We start from the raw sequence: 20,030 nt of genomic DNA on the forward strand, positions 1-20,030 counted from the left end.
AGGACCCTCCAGATTGCTTTCCAAAGTGGTTGTATAAGTGTACATTCCCACCAGCAGTGTAATAGGGTTCCTCTTTCTCCACATCCCCTCCAGCATTTGTCGTTGCCTGATTTGTGGGTATAGGACATTCTGACTGGGGTAAAGTGGTATCTCAGGGTTGTCTTTATTTGCATTTCTTTCACCACCAGGGATGATGAACATTTCCTCATGTGTTTCTATGACATTTTTATTTCTTCATCTGAGAATTCCCTCTTTAGATCCCTTGCCCATTTAGTAATTGTTTTGTTTGGTTTGGAAGGGATTAGTTTCTTGAGTTCCCTGTATATACTGGATGTTAACCCCTTGTCTTATGAATTGCTGATAAATATTTTTTTCCCAATTAGTTGGATGTCTTTCTAGCTTCGTTGCGATAGATTTAACTGTGAAGAAGCTTTTTATTTTAAGGTAGTCCCATTTGTCGAGTCTCTCTCCAATTTGTTGTGACCCTGGGACTCTGTTCAGGAAGTTCCTTCCTGTACCTATTAGTTCTAGTGTCTCTCCTACTCTTTCCTGCAATAGTTTCAGAGATTCAGGTTTAATGTTAAGATCTTTGAGTTGATGTTGGTGCATGGTGATAGGTTGGGGTGCACTTTTAGTTTTCTGCATGTGGCCACCCAGTTTTCCCAGCACCTGTGGTTGAAGAGGCTGTGTTTCTTCCATTGTATGTCTTTGGCGCCTTTGTCGAATATCAGCTGGCTGTAGGCCTGTGGATTTATTTCTGTATCTTCTATTCTGTTCCATTGGTCTTTGGGTCTGTTTTCGTGCCAGTACCATGCTGTCTTTGTTATTATAGCTCTATAATAGTGTTTGAAGTTCGCCATGGATATCTCTCCCATGTTGTCTTTATTCCCTAGAATTGTTTTGGCTATTCTAGGTCTTTTGTTGTTCCATATGAATTTTTGGACTGTTTTCTGTATTTCAGTGATGTACATCATTGGGATTTTAATAGGAATTGTATTCAATTTGTATATTAATTTTGACAGTATTACCATCTTCACTGTGTTAAGTTGCCTATCCAAGAGCATGGGAGGTCTTTCCATTTCCTAGTGTCTTCTGCAATTTCTTTCTTTAACTTTTTATAGTTTTCATTAAATAGTTCTTTTACATCTTTGGTTAGGTTAATTCCTAAATATTTTATTTTTGGGGAGGTTATTGTGAATGGGGTTGCTCCCTTTATTTCCCTCTTTTCTTGTACATTGTCAGTGTACAGGAAGTCAACTGATTTTTGTGGATTTATTTTATGTCCTGCTACTTTGCCGAAGTGATTTATGATTTCTAAGAGTTTGGGGATGGAGTTTTTGGGATTGTGAAGGTATAGTATCATGTCGTCTGCAAAAAGGGATAGTTTAATTTCTTCTTCCCTATGTGGATCCCATTAGTATCTTTTTCTTGCCTTATTACACTGGCTAAGGGTTCCAGGACTATATTGAAGAGGAGTGGAGACAGTGGGCATCCTTGCCTTGTTCCTGATTTTAGGAGAATTGGTTGTAGCTTTTCCCCATTAAGTATAATATTGGCTATTGGTCTGTCATAAATGGTTTTATTGCTTTAAGAAATGTTCCTTCTATTCCTATTTTTTCCAGAGCTTTTAGCATGAATGAATGTTGAATTTTATCAAAGGCCTATTCTACATCTGTGGCAATAATCATGTGATTCTTGACCTTGGCTCTGTTGATGTGTTGGATTACATTTATTGAATTACCTATGTTAAACAATCCCTGCATCTCTGGGTGAAGCCTACCTGGTCATAGTGTATGATTATTTTTATGTTTCTGGATTCCGTTAGCTAGAAACTTGTTAAGGATCTTTGCATCTGTGTTCATCAAGGCAATTGGCCTGCAATTCTCTTGTTTGGTTGGGTCTTTGCCTGGATTGGGGATGAGTGTGATATTGGCTTCATAGAATGAGTTTGGGATAGCTCACTCCTTCTCTGTTTCTCTGAAGAGCTTGAGGAATATAGGTTTAGGTTCTTCTTTAATGGTCTTATAGAATTCTGCTGTGAATTCATCTGGTCCTGGGCTTTTTTTTGTTGGAACACTTTTGATATCTTCCTGTATCTCATTGTAGGATTTTGCCTTATTTAATTGGTTTACTTCTTTGCTCAGTTTGGGCAACTTGTATTTTTCTAAAAATGCATCCGTTTCTGCCAGGTTTTCTTCCTTTAGAGAGTATAACTTTTGAAAGTAGTCCGTTAGGATTGTTTGGATATCTTGGGTACGTGTAGTGATTTTTCCCGTGGCATCCTTAATCCTGTTAATATGGGTTTCCTCTCTTCTTTTTTTAATTAATCTTGCCAACGGGCCATCAATTTTATTTTTTTTTTAAGAACCAGTTTTTTGTTTGGTTAATTTTGGCTATAATTTTCTGATTTTCTAATTGGTTAATCTCTGCTTTTAATTTGGTTATCTGGCTCTGTCTGGTAACTTTAAGTTACATTGTTTCTTGTTTTTCAAGCTGTTTTAATTGCAACATGAGATTATTTACTTGGTCTATTTCCATTTTCTTGATGTGGGCACTGAGGGCAATAAATTTGCCCCTTAAGACTGCTTTTGCTGTGTCCCACAAGTTTCTTTAGGAGGTGTTATCATTTTCATTGAGTTGTAGGAAATGTATTATTTCTTCTCTGATCTCTTCTGTTAACCAGGCATTGCTAAGGAGTGTGCTGCTCAATCTCCATATATTTGAGGAATTTCTGTGGTATGCTTTGTTATTGAGAACTAGCTTGATTCCACTGTGGTCAGATAGGATACAGGGGATTATGTTGTTCCCTTTCTATTTCTTAAGTTCCTTTCATGAACTATGATATGGTCTGTTTTGGAGAAAGTTCCATGAGCTGTTGAAAAGAATGTGTACTTCGTTGTTTTAGAGTGAAATACTCAGTCAGTTAGTTCCGCTTGAAGTATGGCCTCACTTAATTCGGTAGTTTCTTTGCCAATCCTCTGGTTGGTAGACCTGTCCTTTGGTGAGAGTGGTGTGTTAAAGTCTCCTATTATTATCGTATTGGGATCTATTTTATGCTCTAACTTTGAGAGTATTTGTTTAACATATCTGTGTGCACCAATATGTCTTTCTGTACTGATTTTAATGAAAAGTTTCTTTTGTCAGATATCAGGATATCTACACCTGCTTTCTTACTGGGGGCATTTGATTGGTAGATCCTTTTCCAACTCTTTAATCTAAATTTGTTTGTATGTTTGGCTCAGAGTTGGGTCTCCTGAAGGCAACAGATGGATGGGTCATGTTTTCTGATCCAGTCTGAAGATCTTTTTCTTTTGATTGGCAAATTAATATTAAGAGAAAGTATAGAGAGATGCATTGTTGTCCTTGTTATTCCCTGTTTCCCTAAGTTTTTCTTCTTTCCTTTCCTCCTGTGCTTGCTCAGTTAGACTTTGATTAATGCCTGTCTGGATGCAGGTCCCAGTTCCTGGTTGCTTTCTTCAGGTGTGTCCCCCAGTCTTAGTATTCTTTTTAATGCTAGCTTAATGTTTATGTATACATTTAGTTTTTCTTTGCTATTAAAATTTTTCAGCTCTCCATCGAATGTGAATGCTAGCTTTGCTGGGTATATCAGTCTGGGTTGGCAGTTATTGGCACTCAGGCCTTGTATGATAATTTTCCAGGCCTTTCTTGCATTCAGTGTTTGTGTGGAGAGATCTGCAATGATTCTAATTTTTTCCGATTATAGTATAGCTCCTTCTTCATTTTTGCCGCATGCAATATTGTTTCCTTATTATTCAAATCTATCAGTTTTACTATAATGTGTCTAGAAGTGTTTCTCTTGGGATCTTGCTTGTTGGGTGTTCTATATGCTTCTGTTGTGTAGGTAAGATGTTCTTTTTTGAGGTGAGGAAAACTTTCACCTATTATCTTGTTGAATAGGTGTTGCATACCCTTGCTCTGAAATTCCTCATCTTCGTCCCCTCCAATTATACGAACGTTAAATTTCTTGGCATTATCTGCTTGCTCTTGAATTTCCCTTTGGCTTAATTTGAGTGATTTTTCCATATCTGTCACTTTTTGGTCCAGTTGGTGTATTCTGTCTTCTGTATCTTACACTCTACATTCTATTTCGTTCACTCTGTTGACCGAGGCTTCAATTGTGGTTTGCATGGAGGAAATGGACTCCTTTATGGATTCAATGTTGGTTCTCAAGATAGTGATCTTATCTCTTTATGAGGTATGTACTGCCTCTATTTTGGCATTTATCTCACTTCTTACTGAGGTTTGTGCTGCCTCTAGTTTTGCATGCATCTCCTGTATGATATCCTGTATCTCTTTTGATAGTTCATCTTTGTGCTCTTTCAATTTCTGGACTATTTCTTGCTTTATTTCTTCAGTCATTGCCTCCAGCATCCCTTGGATGTAGCTTTTGTCTTCCATTCCTGCTTTGCTCCCACAGGGGCTCTCCCCTGCATGGCTGCTGGCTATTGAGGGTAGCTTGCTATCCTAGGTGGTGATAAACCTTGTAATTTTTCTCTGTGATTTTCACCTAAGGGTTCGTGGATTATTGGAGATTATTCTCCAATTTTGTTTTTGTGTGTCTGTGTTTCCTTGGTTGCTGATTCTGTATTGGTAGAGAGAGTCTGTGCCTGATCTCCGTTCTGTTGGGGGCCTACCTCTAGCTGCTGGTCTGACCTACATAGTATTCTTGGCTCTCTGCTGTAGATCGCTGGCCATTCCCGACTTTGGAATGATTGAGCAGCCTAGACTTCTCCTGTTTGCTCCTATGGGTGCTCTTGGCAAGACCAGATTCTCTGGATGCACTCTCCCAGATGCTGGAGTCTGCTATGGGCTCCTGATGTATTTTTTTTGGCAGGCTTGTGGGATTAAACTCTAGGTTTGGATGCTGTCCCTCAGCACTTCAGCTCAAGACTGGCACCCTACCATTTGAGCCACAGCACCACTTTTGACCCTCTGTGCTTATGTGATGCTGAGGAGTCAGATCCAGGGCCTCATGTACCCAAGACTGTCACTCTACTTTTGAGCCACCTTACCAGCCTGAGCTCCTGCCTACTATCAGGTGCTGATGGCCTGTGTTGTCCAATTCCCAGCCTAGAGTATATGGGTCGGGTTTTGGTGGTGTTTGGGCGTCTCTTGTCCTGAGCCATCTCCAGGTCTTTTGCTCTCACAGGCGTGCTTCCCAGGGGGTGCAGTTCTATGTTTTTCTCCCCTCTGCTGAGGCACATGCTCAGCTTTTGACTTCAGGTGGGAGGAGTTGGTTGTGCTGTTCAGGCGCCGGATCCCCAGACCTGGTCCCGGCCCCCCGACTGGGGCATGCCGGTTAAGCCTGTGCTGCTGTGTATACCACCTAGCTTATGCAGCCTGGGGTACACAATTCAAATTTCTTCTACTGTTGGTTGTCTTGACCCAGGGACACTCTTCCTGGCTTGGGCATTTAAGTTCCCTTCCAGGGGCACTCTTGCTCGAGCCTGGCCAGTGGAGTGTGCTCCACGGGCTGGTGGAGCTCTCAAACAGTTCCCAGTTCCCAGTTTAATGGGTACTGTGGTCGGGGTGTTGGGGTAGGGAGTCTGGGTTAAGGTCTGGGGATTCCTTCCAGCTCTGGTCTCCCTTGAGTGACACACTGTCCCCTGTTGGGTACTCACCCTGGAGCTAGTTGTTTCTGTGTCGTGTAGGTTGTCAGTTGCTGTTGCAATCTGAGTTCAGTTGGGGTGGTTGTGGGCTGGGCTGGGCGGTGGTGGCTCTGTGTGATTCTCTTCTGTCTCTGCCTCTATAGAAGCTGTCAGGTCCATGCCGCAGGTGAGGGGTGGGGTCTGGGCCTCCGTACAGGATCTGAGCACTGTCGTTTGCATTCTCTGGATCAGCACCAGTTCCTTGTAGGTCTTTTGCTTTGGTGTTCTGTGAGCGTCCCATGTAGCTCTGGGGTTCACATCGTGGGGCTGAGTTCCAGGCTCGGAGGTTTCTCCGTTTATCGCAGTCGGCAGGTCTGACACCGGTACCTCAGGTGACTTCTGCGCGAGTTATCTGCAGACAGCTCACTGTGTCTATGGGACCCTGGCAGCCCCTGCTGGGTTGTCGTCGCAATTGATGGGTGTGACACCAGTATCTCAGGCGACTTCTGTGCAGGTGATCTACAGGTAGCCCCCTGTGTCTCTGGCACCCCCGCAGCCCCCACCGGGTCATCGCAATTGATGTGTCTGACACCAGTACCTCAGGCAGCTTCTGCGTGGGTGATCTGCAGCAGCCCCCTGTGTCTCTGGGACTCCGGTAGCCCACACAGGGCCGGCTGGCCATGGCTTGGCGCACTACCGTGCATCCAGTAAAGGTTCACTCTTCTCTGTTCTGAAATTCTTCTTTTCCTCTTTCTTTCTTTTTTTATTTTCCACCTACTGTTTTTCCCTGAGTGTTTGTCTTTTTGTTGTTGTCAGTCTCTTGGGGAGATTAAACATTGGAATTCGAACTCTCTTTTTGGTTGGGGAGAGCTATGGTGTTTCCCTACTGCCCCATCTCCATCTTCCCTGAGCAACTTGTTCTCTCTCATATCTTTTAACTAGACATCCATTTTTTTTCCTTTGGCTCCCTTGCCTTTTCAGAATTTATTTTTCAGTTTGTAGTCTCCATGATTTATTTTGCTAATACTTGTTTTGTTTCATTTCTCACAAATTTCCTTGTAGAGGTTTTGTATCTTTTCATTAATCATATTTTTCAGCATTATTAGTAATGTATTGTTAAAAATATCATCTAGGTCCTTCATTGTCTGTTCTTATGCCTGGTTATTTACTGTGTGAATTATACTACCTTGACATCACTTTTCTTTAATTTTTCTGATTTGTTCTGACCACTTTGGGGACTTTTGGGTGGGGGGGATCTTTGATCATAATAGGTGACTCTTTATGTTCTTGGTTGATTTGCCAGGTGTTGGTTGGATCTGCTGTTGTGATTTGCTTTTCTGGAATTAGGTTTTTGACTGGACTATTAAGTGTAAGAGTAAAAATCAATTGTGCTGAGATGTGATGTTAATATGTGTGGTTACAGTAACTGTCGGGCTGTCCAGTGGTATATTGAATTGTCTGAGTATGGATGTGACTGTCTGCATTGGATACTTCTCTTCCTGCTTTTTTTCCCATGCGGACCTTTTATTTCCAAACTGAAGCTGTGTTTTTGAGTATGTTGGCCAACACAGTCACAACAGTCACCTGCCTGGCTTGGCAACATTTTATAGATTTCAGCTTTCTTATGAAGACTATAAAATCTTTTTTTGAATTGTATATCTATATATAATTGTAGATGGCTCAGTGTGACCCTCTAGAAGTGGAGTACCTTCTAGGACTCTAAATCTATGTTTCATTAGAGTGAGCTAGGGTAATTTTCTGTTGTTATTCTGCCATTGTTTTTCCTTTTCCTCAGATTTATTTTTTATAATGTTGATTTTTCACATAATTTAGTATTCATGATGGTGTTATCAGGTTATTTTTGTTTTTTGTTTGTGTTACTTTGAAATAGTGATTTCAGACTTGTATGAAGTGACAGTAATAATATGAAATGTATATTATTACATTGAAAGACATACAGCAGACATTTTAACCTATTTGCTACAAGTAAATTAATATTAAGCAAAGGTAATTAAAGTAATTACTTATTTACTCATCATAAGATGAGTATAGTAGGCTTGGATATCTTGGAATAAAAGACATTAGTCTCATTACAACTGATGGTTTCATTGAAACTACTAGCTAAACTTTCTTCTTCAGAAAGGCTAAACCTCCATTTCTTTCATATTAGTATTATAAAATCATAATACCTGCATGTTGAATTGTTTTCCGCTGTTATTTTCTTTTTTATTTTGTGAAAATACTGTACAGAGTGGTTACAATTACATGGACAAGATAATGAGTACATTTCTAATCAAGCATTGTAGCCTCCTCCTTTTTATCCTCTTCCCATTCCTTCCAATTCTCCCTCCGCCCCCATCTTTTTCTCCTCCCCCCACCCAATCCTCCTTCCCTGCTCCCCCCACCAAGGTTGCAAAGTTTGTTTTTGACATAACTCCTTGTACATCTCATTGTTGCAATGGGTCTACCTGTATCCCTATTTAAATGATTTGTTTTGTACCTTACCCTCTACAAATTATAACGCCATCAAATACAGTGAAAGAAGGGGTTATACCATAGGGGAGGGACATACAAACCAATAGAGAAATAATAATATAAATGTGTTAGAAACTTTAGAATGAAAGAAAAAAAAAACATTTGACTATGTATCTTAGGGCTCATTTCCCTAACATCAACTTATCTAACCTTTTCTGCTTGACTCAGACATATACTGTTTATTGCAAATAAGGGAAACCATGTGACCTATGTAACTTTGGGCCTGTTTTACTTCACTGAAGATAATTTTTTCCAAGTCGTTCCATTTCCTAACAAATGGGGCAATGTCATTCTTTCTGATGGAGGTATAGAATTCCATTCTGTATATATAGGACATTTTCTTGATCCATTCATCTACTGAGGGGCATCTGGGTTGGTTCCATATCTTAGCTATGGTAAATAATGATGCAATAAACATAGTCATGATAGTAGCTTTAGTGTGGTCTTGTTTGTGAACATTTGGGTAAATGCCCAAAAGTGGGATTGCTGGGTCATAGGGGAGTTCTAATTGGAGTCTTCTGAGGAACCTCCATACTGCTTTCCAAAGTTGTTGAACAAATTTTCACTCCCACCAAAAATGCAGTAAGGTTTCCTTCTGTACACATCCCCTCCAGAGTCTATTGTTATTAGAGTTCTTGATTACAGCCATTCTATCTGGAGTGAGGTGGTCTCTCAATGTTGTTTTGTTTTGCATTTCTTTTATGGCTAGAGAGCTTGAGCATTTCTTCATTTGTCTATTGGCCCTCTTTCTTTCTTCTTCAGAGAAGTTTCTCTTTAAGTCTTTTGCCCACTTATTTATTGGGCAGTTGTTTCTTTGAGGATTTGTTGTTGGGGAATTTAACTTTTTGAGTTCCAGGTATATTTCAGATATGAGACCCTTTTCCGTTGTATGGTTAATGAAGATCTTCTCCCAATCCATGTCTTCCTATTGATCTTGGTAGCTATGACCTTTGCCAAACAGAAGCTCTGCAATTTCATGCAATCCTATTTGTCCAACCTTTCTTTGATTTGTTGTGTTTCTGGGTCTCTATTAAGAAAATGTTAGCCTGTGCCACGGAGTCCTAGGGTTGTTCCTACTCCATGCTGTAATATTTTTAGAGTGTCTGCTTTGACTCCGAGGTCTTTGATTCATTTGGAGTTGATTCTGGTGCAGGGTGATGTATAAGGATCTAGGTTAAGTTTTGTCCAAGTAGTTAACCAATTTTTACAGCACCATTTACTGAAGAGGCTATCTCTTCCATTCTATTTTTTTAGCTACCTTATTGAAGCTTAACTGGCTATAGTTCTGTCGGTTCATTTCTGGGTTTTCAATTCTATTCCATTGGTCCTGAGGTCTGTTCTTGTGCCAGTACAAACCAGGTTTGATTACCATGGCTTTGTAGTAGAGTTTGAAATTTGGTAGTGATATTCCTCCAGTACTGTTCCTTCTGTTGAGGATCATTTTTGCTATTTGGGGTCTTTTATTGTTCCATATGAAGTTTTGGATTCCTCTTCTATTTCTTTGAAGAATGAGGTTGGAATATTGATAGGTATTGCATTGAATTTGTTCCAATTCCTTAAAATACCTATATTGCTTATATTGTGATGAAAATCTCAGTAATATTAATATGAATTTATATTTGAGTCTCATCTTGAGCTACATTCATATGAAATTTATGCAATCTTAAGCAAGAAACCTGACGATTTTACTCTTTTCTGTTTTAATCAATAAATCCATGCTCTTTTGAAATATGTCCTAATCTTTTATATTGCTCCAGTAAACATTATGTACTTCTAGTACTTTTACTGAACTAAATGCAAAGTATGGAATATGAAGACAATCCCCCCTTTGTCACTTTAAGTATATCCGTTGGGACTATTTTATATATAAAAATATAGATGTGCAATGCACATGTTTATACATGAATAATCTAATCGTCAATCAATTGGACCCAAGAACTACTGTACCACATATAGTCTCAATTTAATTAAAGGCACCAAAATATTAGTGTTCATAGATATCACTCATTTTTAGAAAATGATTAATCTCAACAAACTTTATATCATATTTCAAATTTTAAAAATGAAAATTACACCCAGATTTGCTGTCAGTATCGTGTTTCCAGGAATACATTTATTCAGCAAACAGGACACACAAAATAAGGGTTTGTCACATAGAACGAAAGATGTAGAAGCCAACAGTCTTTCCTTAAGATGATAAGTCCTTGCAAATCATGTGATTTATTCAAAGATACTATAAAATTTATTAAGAGGATGTGTGATCAGAAGTGATAGGTAAGCAAAGAATCTGGAAAACAGTATATTTAAATTGAGATTTCAATATACAAAGACAAGTTTACAATAAATTAGCCTATGGAAAATGATTTTATATCTCTAATACTCATCTAGTATTCTACATTTTCCCATATACTTCTGTCCTCTTACCTCAGTTCCTGATCAATATTCTTCTACTTTCATGATGTCAATTGCTACTAAAATAACGAGGTGGGTATATTTGTGGTTTCTAGATTGAATAAACTTTAGTACTTTGGAATAGTAGTATGAATTCATGGAGTTTGACTTGAATGACAAGTGTGAGGATACCATATTAACGGTACTGTTAATTGGCCTGAAGCAGCTACAAACATACTATGAATAAATAGACACACATTACACTAAGAGCAAGGGACTTGATTTCAGAGAAAGATGCAGGTTCAGGCAAGATCCTCAAGAAAATAAAGACCAATGGAGCAAACATCAATCAACTATCATTACAAAGGAATTGAACTGATTTCTGATGTGTCCGGGTCGCAGCTGTGTGTGTGTGTGTGTGTCTGTGTGTGTGTGTGTGTGTGTCTGTGTGTGTGTGTGTCTGTGTGTGTGTGTGTGTGTGTGTGTGTCTGTGTGTGTGTGTGTGTAGAGAGAGAGAATTTTAGTGTGGCTTCCATATTTACAGCCCTTAGAGAATTACTTGTTAGGGATAAGGTGCTCATATCAGAGCTCTGATACTACAGTCATCACTTTTTACTGCGAAAAACATTTGCTTAATCCTACTTAAAAAGAGAAATAGGCCGTGGCCGGCTTGAGGAGGAAAAAGGTGGGGGGCGAGTCCTGCCTTGCCTGTGCATGTGCGGCATCCCTGTTCTGCCGTTGGGCTCCTCCGACCTCCGTGGCTCTTTTTTTTTTTTTTTTCCCTATCGCCCCTAGCTCCAACTCCCCCGACCTGCCGCTTCCGATGGCGGGCCTGGTTGGCCGCTGACCTGCGCTACTCCCGAGCGCGACTTTGCTCTGGCCCCGCACGGCAAGGCCAACCGACCAGGGTTGGTGTTGCTGCTGCCGCAGACGCCCCCCCCCCCGCCCCACCCCTCCCTGCCACCCGTGGTGGGAAGGATGGACGCCTTTGATGTGTGCTGGTCCCGGTGGGGTTCCCGTTGGGGTTGGGTGCGGGCCACCCTCAGAGTGAGGAGAGGTTCTCTAGCGATCCTCATTCGGGAGGTGGCGTTCGCTGACGGGTTGGCGGCCCCCCCCAGATGGGCTCCCGAGGCCCTGCCGCTCCCTGTCCCGCTTTTGAGTATTAGTGGCTGCCAGCGTTGGTAACTGCGTGCCCGCGCCTCCCCCCTCCGAGCTGGGGGAGGGTCCCGCGGGGCCTCTCCCGGGCCATCCTCTGGTGTGGTGAGTGGAAGACGTTCCCGATCCGTCCCCGCCCCTGCCTCGCGTGCGGTGTGTCGAGTGGCGGAGCGTGGAGCCTGTGCTGGGTCGCGATGCAAGGGCGTGTGGTGTGTGGCTTCCTGGCCTCGTGCTTGGGGTGCCGTGGGGTTTTTGGGGGTCCCGTCCCCCTCCCCCTCCGGCCCCTGGCGACGCTGTTCCCGAGCGTCTGTGTGGGCCGCCGCCCGTTGGCGACGATGGCGCCGTGCGGGCGCCGGGCCCCGCGGTGTTCCGGGGCCGCCGTGCCCGTGGTGGTGTGCCGCTCAGGGGGTTCTGGCCCTCCGGAGCCGAGGATCCCGGTGTGTATGGGCCCTTGCTCACGCGGCCAATAAAGAGGCGGTCGATGATGGGTGCCGTGCCCGTCGGTGTGGATGGATGCGGTGGGGCCCTGCTGGCGCGGGCGGCTCCGCGGGCATTCACGGGGTCTTTGAGGTGTGTGCGAGCTGCCTTTTCCCTCTAGGGCCTCTTTTGGGGGGGCCCGCCGCTGCCGCGGTGGGGGTTTCAGGTCTGCTGGTCGGCCGGCTCGGTGTCCCAGGCGTTGCGCGGGACCGCCCAGGAGTTGGGGGTGGTGAGATCCCGCGTTTGTTTCCCTGGCTTGCCGGCTGTGCCCGGAAAGGTCTCACCTCCCCGCTGGTTTGCGGCTGCGCCACCTGCCCGTGGGGGGGTGGCCGCTCGCTCGCTTGCCTCTCACCCCGGTGACCCGAACCGATGACCCTCCCCGCTGCTCTTATTGTGCTTCTGGCATGCCCTCCTCACCCGCATCAGCCTTCCGCGATCCTCACCGGTTTGGACTTGGTGGCCGGCCACCAGCGGACGGTCGAGTTGGGCGTGTGTGGTGTTCTCTTGGGGGGGGGGGGGACGGCGCTCGGCTCTTGAGGCTGCTCTCCCGGTGTGGGGGAGGCACGTCGTCGCGGCGGTGGTGGCTTTTGAAGGGTCTTCCCGGATCGGTTTTGCTCACGACGCGAGGGCTCCTGCCAGCGGGACCGCCGGTACGCCACGGGGGCAGTGGTGGTGAGATTCCCGCGTGCGTCCCTCGCTCGGGAGTTGGCCATCAGAGGGCCCAAAGCCGGCGTGACGTTGTCTCCTCCCGCTGGGTGCCGCCTCGCGTGCCTACGCGATGCTGTCCTGGGTTCCCGCGCCTCCCTCCTGCTCGCCTTGCCAGAGGCTTGCCCACATCGTCTCCTCCATCTCGAGCCCTGTGGCTTCGTCCCCGCCCTGGTCCCGGATCCGGGGCGTTGTGCTCTCTTGGCGTGTTGCCGCCGCGTGCCCGGCGCGACCCCGGGAAAAAATAAAAAAAATAAAATAAAATAAAAAAAGAGAAATATAAACTAACATATTACATGATTCTTTTGACAATTAATTGGTATATTGAAGGCCAAAGAGAGGAATTGTAGAGTAATATAATCTTTTTCCTCTCTCCTGAATATTACCCAGCAATAGCTGTGATTTCAGGAGTCTCCTGCTATGTATTCACAGCTGAATTACTAATATGCTTAATAATATGAAACATACGATAGAGAAATAGATCAGCCAGCAAGCACAAAGAACTAGTCATGAGACTGAACTTTTGAGCAGGGTTCCCACATCTTTTAGGAATGTAATTCCTTCATATGAACTTCAAATTTTGTGGATTTCCCTGAGTGATTAAAGGTTAGAAAATACTGTAAAAACGAGAATTCCTGTTCAGCCAAGAAGAACGTGCTCATAATCCCATCCTCACGTTACAAATTTCCATTTCCTAAAGACTCTCTTTTAGAGTGCTTTCATTTAATATACTCCAGCACCTCACTCTTCCTTGTGGGAGACAGGAAAACAGATAATTTTGTTTGAATATTATCTTATGTAAGTTAGTGTTTACAGGCATGATTTGTCTGATTACAGAAGTTAGTATTAAGTGTAAATATTATTTAATATTATGACCTTCTACTCTCTACATTCTTCACACTAAATTAATCAAATATGGTGAGTTTGAAATAATTAGTCTCTATGTCAGCTATGTTAATATTATTTACAATGTGAGTGAAATGTTGAAAAAGTAGTATTTATTTTAGTTTAATTGCTCTAAAGAGACATTGAATGATATAATCAAAGGCTAAAATTGTTAGATTTAAAATTTAGAATTCAGGGAATAATTTGACAATACTTTTTACTTGAAACTTCACAACAACTTCATGAAATAATTTATATTAATGAAGCAAAAATCCAAGAGGTAACACATTTACAAATAGAAAAGGCATGCCATTCTGAATATGTAGAGCTACATAACAAACATTTAGCTTTTAAATACCTGAGTATACTACTACATTTAATTGCAGGGAAAGTACTTGTTCTGAAAGGAGATAAAATTGCATTTATTTTGAAAAGTCAACCTAAGTATTCATTTGAATAAATGACAGTGTTTAAAACATCACTCATTCAAGAAACAAGATGTATAGTTAGCTGTTTTTCATGCCAATTATGTTCTCTAAACGTACTAGTAATACTAGATTAGTAAACCTAAATCATTGCTTTGTAGGGAAATAGCAATTTAGTTTCTTAAAAGTCATGACTATTTTTGCTGTTGTTCGTGGTGGTGTTGTTAATTTGAGATAAAATTCTCATGTATTTTTCTACCCGGGCTGGCTTTAAGTTTTGTCCTTAGATCTCAGCATCCTGAGTAGCTGGGATTACAGGCATGAGCCATTGGCACCCCACAAGATTTTTTACCTTTTTAGAAAAGATGTATTTTAGATAGCCCCTATGTTTTGAAAGAGGACAGATGATTTCCTAATCTTGTAATTTAACATTAAATGAGGAAAAGCTTGTCTGCTTCTTCAGTACACTGCCTGATTTGAAATTCCAAGTCTGTTTTTCGAGACATTTGTTGAAAATGACACTATTTCCTTGTGTTTTCAATATCCTTGATTCAACACCCTTGGCTCAATACTCTTTGAACATATGGCCTGTAAAACTCTGATCTGAGAAATTTTTCTTACACTCACTTCCTTTTACTTAGCAGTTAGAATAAAGATGATTTCTAGAATGATCTTAATTTCCCTTAAAAATGGAAGAGTCCAGAGAAGCCATATTTGAAATTGGTAGAGACCCCAGAGTCTGAATCCTAAATTATTGAACCACAATGCATTTAACCTGGTCTGTGCAAATATAGGGTCAAAAACATTACACATCAAGTGTACTTCATTCTTTATAAATATTGGGATCTATTCACCAACCAAGTTAGACTACACTAATGATATCATTAATAGGATATCAGGTTTCATTTACCTAAGTTAGACTACAATAATGATATCATTAATAGGATATCAGGTTTCCTTTACCTAATGTCTGGTTTCAGAAATATTTTATCTATGTAGAACATGGTTTTGTGGAAAAGTTAATCAGTCCAAGTTTGGTAGCAGATGCCTGCTATCCCAATTTTTCAAGAGGCAGAGGTCAGGATTATCATGGTTTAAGACTTGCTATAAGAAAGGAGCCAGATTCCATCTCAACCCATCTGTAATCCTAGCAATGCAGGAGGCCATCAACATAATTGCGAATTGTGGGCTGGGGAAAAAATGTGAGACTTTATTTGAAAATAATTAGGGTAAAGCTCAAGTGACAGGCTATTTTCAAAGTTAATTTTTAGTTCATGCATGATTTTATGTTCATATGTATATATTTGTGAAAGGAATTATTCTTTTACTGCTGAAACCTAACATAAAATATCATGGAAGGAAAATATTAATTCTGGCATGAGAATTTGGACATTTTAGTTCTATATCATTTCTGTCATTCTTGGCATACATCTTAATAACATGTTTTTATTGTGACCTTTCCAAAAACATTTCTACATCCTACGGTGGTATCAGGAGCGCTACCTTGTGGACGCAACATAACATTTCTTATGACTTTGGATTGACAACTAAAGGTCAAATCTGCAGCACTGTAGCTGTATAAAAGACTTGGTGTTTTTGTTGTTGTTGTTTGTTTGTTGTATTGTGTAATCCCTTCTTCTTTACCAATCTCTATACATTCTCATGGTCTAAACCAACCCTGGGTAAAAATTCTATATAAATTCTCTCAGGAAAGAATTATTCAATACTTCAAGATCTTTGACACTGTTCCCTTCATTCCCAATGATGTTGGCTGAGTTACTTTTGCATGCATGTGTGTGTGTGTATGTGTGTGTGTGTGTGTGTGTGTGTGTGTGTGTGTGTGTGTGTGTGTGTGTGTGTGTGTGTGTGTGTGTGTGTGTGTGTGTGTGTAGGCCCTGGGGTTTGAATTCAGGGTCTGGGCTCTGTTTCTGAGCATTTCTGCTCAAGGTTAGTGTTTTACCCCCATGAGCAACTTATTTTTAGGTAGTTTCTTGAAGAGTCTCACAGTCTTTCCTGTCCCTGGATGGCTTCAAACTGCAATCCTCAGTTCTCAGACCCATATGTAGTTAGAATGCCAAGTTTTGCACCCAAGTAATCAAACTCCAGTGATTGAAAACATACTTCAGCATCATTTTCACAAAGATGGACATACAATCTCCACATGATCCCACTGAAATAAAGATCATCTGCTTTAAAAGTTACTAGAGATGAATTAATCCCACTACTCATGGTGCTCTATTCTACTACATTCCTAGCCAGCAGTCCCTCCGCCACAACTCTAGCACCTCTGGTTATAGTCAACTGAGTTTTATTTGCTGCAAAAGCCATGAGCACTTATTAACTTAAGTTTGCCCTAGTAATAGATGCCTTCTGAACATAGTCTTTAAAAGCTCTTCATCCTCATTAGGAAAAGTAATTCATAATGCTATAGGCGTTAAGTCTATCCAAACGCTTTCCTTGATTGCCCACAAGCTCCAGGAGAGAAAAATCGCTGTTCTCCATCTTATTTATTGGGGAATATTTCTATTAGCTATCATTATAAGCTAAGTGCTGTACTTTACTGCTAAAAAATGCCTGTGGCAGTTATTATCAATATGCAGAGCTTTCCAAAATGTGAGGCTGATAGTTTTAACTGCATGCTAAACTCCCACAGGTTCTCACCAATCATGAACTCTTCAATATACAAATCCTCTTTAATAACAAATAAAATCATAATAAAAAGTGCGTTAGAGGTAGCTCCAAGGGACTTATCTCAAAGGATGAACCAGAAGGATACCTAAGGATAGTAGAGGAAGCATTCATAGGGGCTTAGTGAAAGGATAGTTCTTGTTTAAAACACATTTTTTATGTTTTAAAAATATATCAATTAGTAGACAGTAAGGTAGAATGGAAGAGTATGTTTTGGACCTTCAGAATAAAACTAATCTTCTGTCTTCTCTCTTAATTCCCAATTAGGAAAATTACACAAACATTATGAGCCCATTTTTTAAAATTTAATTTAATTTTGTTGCAAAGGTGTTGCAGACAGGGGTTACAGTTACATAAGTAAGGTAATGAGTATATTTCTTGTCAATCATTGCTACCCTCCCTCATTTTTCTCCTACTTTCCCTCCCATCCCCTATCCCCTGAAGTTGTACAGTTTATTTCCAACATAGTGTCTTGTGAGTATCATTGTTGCGTTGGTTCACCCTTTGTCCTTGGTTCACCATTTTGTTATTTCCATTCCCTTCCCCAAATCAGATAAATGTATATACCAGATGCAGGTGTACCAGAATCAAAATCATTGGCGACGAGGGATAAACCAAAGGGAAAAAGAAAAAAAAAGAAAAGAAGAAGAAAGAACTTGATTTAATACATTGATAACAGCAAATTCAACACAAAAAACTATCTCTTGTTTCTATATCTTGGAGTTCATTTTGATAGGCATCATTTTACAAGGTCCTATGTCCATAGCTACTGATCTAGTGTGTTCCTGGGCTAGGAACTATCCTAGACATAAACTAATTGTTACAAATGAGGGAAACCATGGAGCCTATGTTTTGGGAGTCTGGCTCACTTCACTTAAAATGATTTTTTCCAAGTCTTTCCATTTCTTTACAAATGGGACAATGTCATTCTTTCTGATGGAAGTCTAGAATTACAATGTGCATATCTTCCACATTTCTTGATCCATTCATCTATTGAAAGGCATCTGAGTTGGTTCCATATCTTAGCTATGGTCAATAATACTGCAATGTGATGGGAGCTTTTGTGTGGCCTTGCTTGTGATAATTTGGATAAATGCTTGGAGTGGGATTGTTGAATCATAGGGGATTTATATGTTTAATCTTTTGAGGAACCTCCATGATGCTTTCCAGAGTGGTTGAGCCACTTTACAATTCCATCAACAGTATAGTAACATTCGCTTTTGGCCACATTCCCACCAGCATCTACTATTATTAGTTTTCTTGAAAATGGCCATTCTAACTGGGGTGAGGTAGAAACTCAAGGTGATTTTGATTTGCATTTCTTTTATGGCAAGAGATGTTGAACATTTCTTCATATATCTGTTTTCTATTCTTATTTTCTCTCCAGAGAAGTCTCTTTTTAATTATTGAGCCCAATCAGTAATGGGGTGCTTGTTCCTTTGAAGGTTTTATTTCGGGGATTTAATTAATTGAACTCTATGTATATTTTAGATATGAGACCCTTGTCTGTTTTATGGCTAGTGAAGATCTTCTCCCAATCCATGGGCTTTTTATTTATCTTGATGATGAGCCCATTATTTTGCTTACATAAAGAGGTATCACTGTTCCTTGGAGAATTGGTGCTAGAAATCAAGTGAGAAAAAAGATCTGCAAATCATCTCTCATGCATTTCTTTTTGAAAATTAATTAATGGTAGTACAAAATCCAGAGAAGCTGTGACTCTCATGGATTTCTCCTATATAGAAATATCTTTATCAGAGCCTAGTGCCAGTGGCTCACATCTGAAATCTTACCTACTGAGGAGGCTAAGATCTGAGGATCTCACTTTGCAGCCAGCACATTAAAGAAATGTTTATGAGACTCTTATCTCTAACTACAAAAAAGCTAGAAGTGAAGCTATGGCTCAAGTGGTAGAGCACTTGCCTTGAGCACAAAAGCTTGAGAACAGTACCCAGGTCCTGAATTCACGTGACAGGATCAGTACACACACACACACACACACACACACACACACACACACACACACACACACACACACAAACACACACATACACACACACAGGCACACAGGCACACACAGATTTTGCCATCTATTTTGGAGAAAAGGTCATATATTACCAACAGTATTTCTTTGTTTACTAAACATAATTTTTAGTCTTAAGATTGAGACCACAACATATCAGTTTATTTTTATTGTCCGTTTCATTAACTGCTTGACTGAATAACTTAATATTTAGCTTCAAACAATGACTTTTATAGTGTGTGTTTATGTGAGTTGAAAAGGCAGCTTCTTTTATGGATTCCAATGGACTTCCTCACGTTTTTGCATTTAACAAAAGATTGAGCTAGGCTATCCTTGGCTCCTAGCTGTTCCACATGCTGCTAATGGCAAGATTTCTTTGGAACAAATAACATCACACTGATGGCCTGAAATCAACCATGATTTCTGTCTACACAGAAAGCACCAAATCCCCTACACCAGGCTTTCTCTTTTCTGTTGAGTTGTAAAGCAATGAACCTCACAGTCCATGTTGGAAATTTGGCTGAACAAAGGTCAGGATGGCTTCAACTCACTGTTTCTCCATTGATTTTAGCTGTGGACTGAAATAACACAGCTTTCTCCCACAGTGACTTATTTCAATATACTATCCTGACCTGGAAATTTTAGTTCCATACATCAAACTAATGACAGTAGAAGGTATGTCCTGTCTCACTGAATAACATGATGTCATTTCTGTAACATGATGTCACACCGGCCACATTCCATCAGTTATTCTTGGAGTCTGGGTTCTCAAAACATTAATGCAGCTGGCTAATAGGTAGTGCAATTCCACAAGAAAAGTAACTTCCCAGGGATGTTAAATTCATGTCATCTAACTCTCCTGCTGTTGATGGAGGACAGTGTAAATGAAGATTCATGAAGGGTGGACAAACAGAGATATGCACCTAGCTATGTCCTCCAGAATTGTATTCTGAATTGTCCACATAGACACAGGGCAGTTTCTTAATTGACTTCATTTACTCTATTACCAGAAGTCAATTTGACACCAGGCAACCCAAATTTTGTGCTTTAACGGCCTTGATTGCCTTGCTAGTGTAAGCTTAGATGCACCCCATGATTCGTTTTTTTTTCTTTTTAGAATGTTAGGAATTCTCAAAA

This window comes from Dipodomys merriami, unplaced genomic scaffold (genome assembly GCF_024711535.1).
Source record: "Dipodomys merriami isolate MVZ:Mamm:240054 unplaced genomic scaffold, mDipMer1.0.p SCAF_255, whole genome shotgun sequence".
In the NCBI taxonomy this organism is placed as follows: domain Eukaryota; kingdom Metazoa; phylum Chordata; class Mammalia; order Rodentia; family Heteromyidae; genus Dipodomys; species Dipodomys merriami.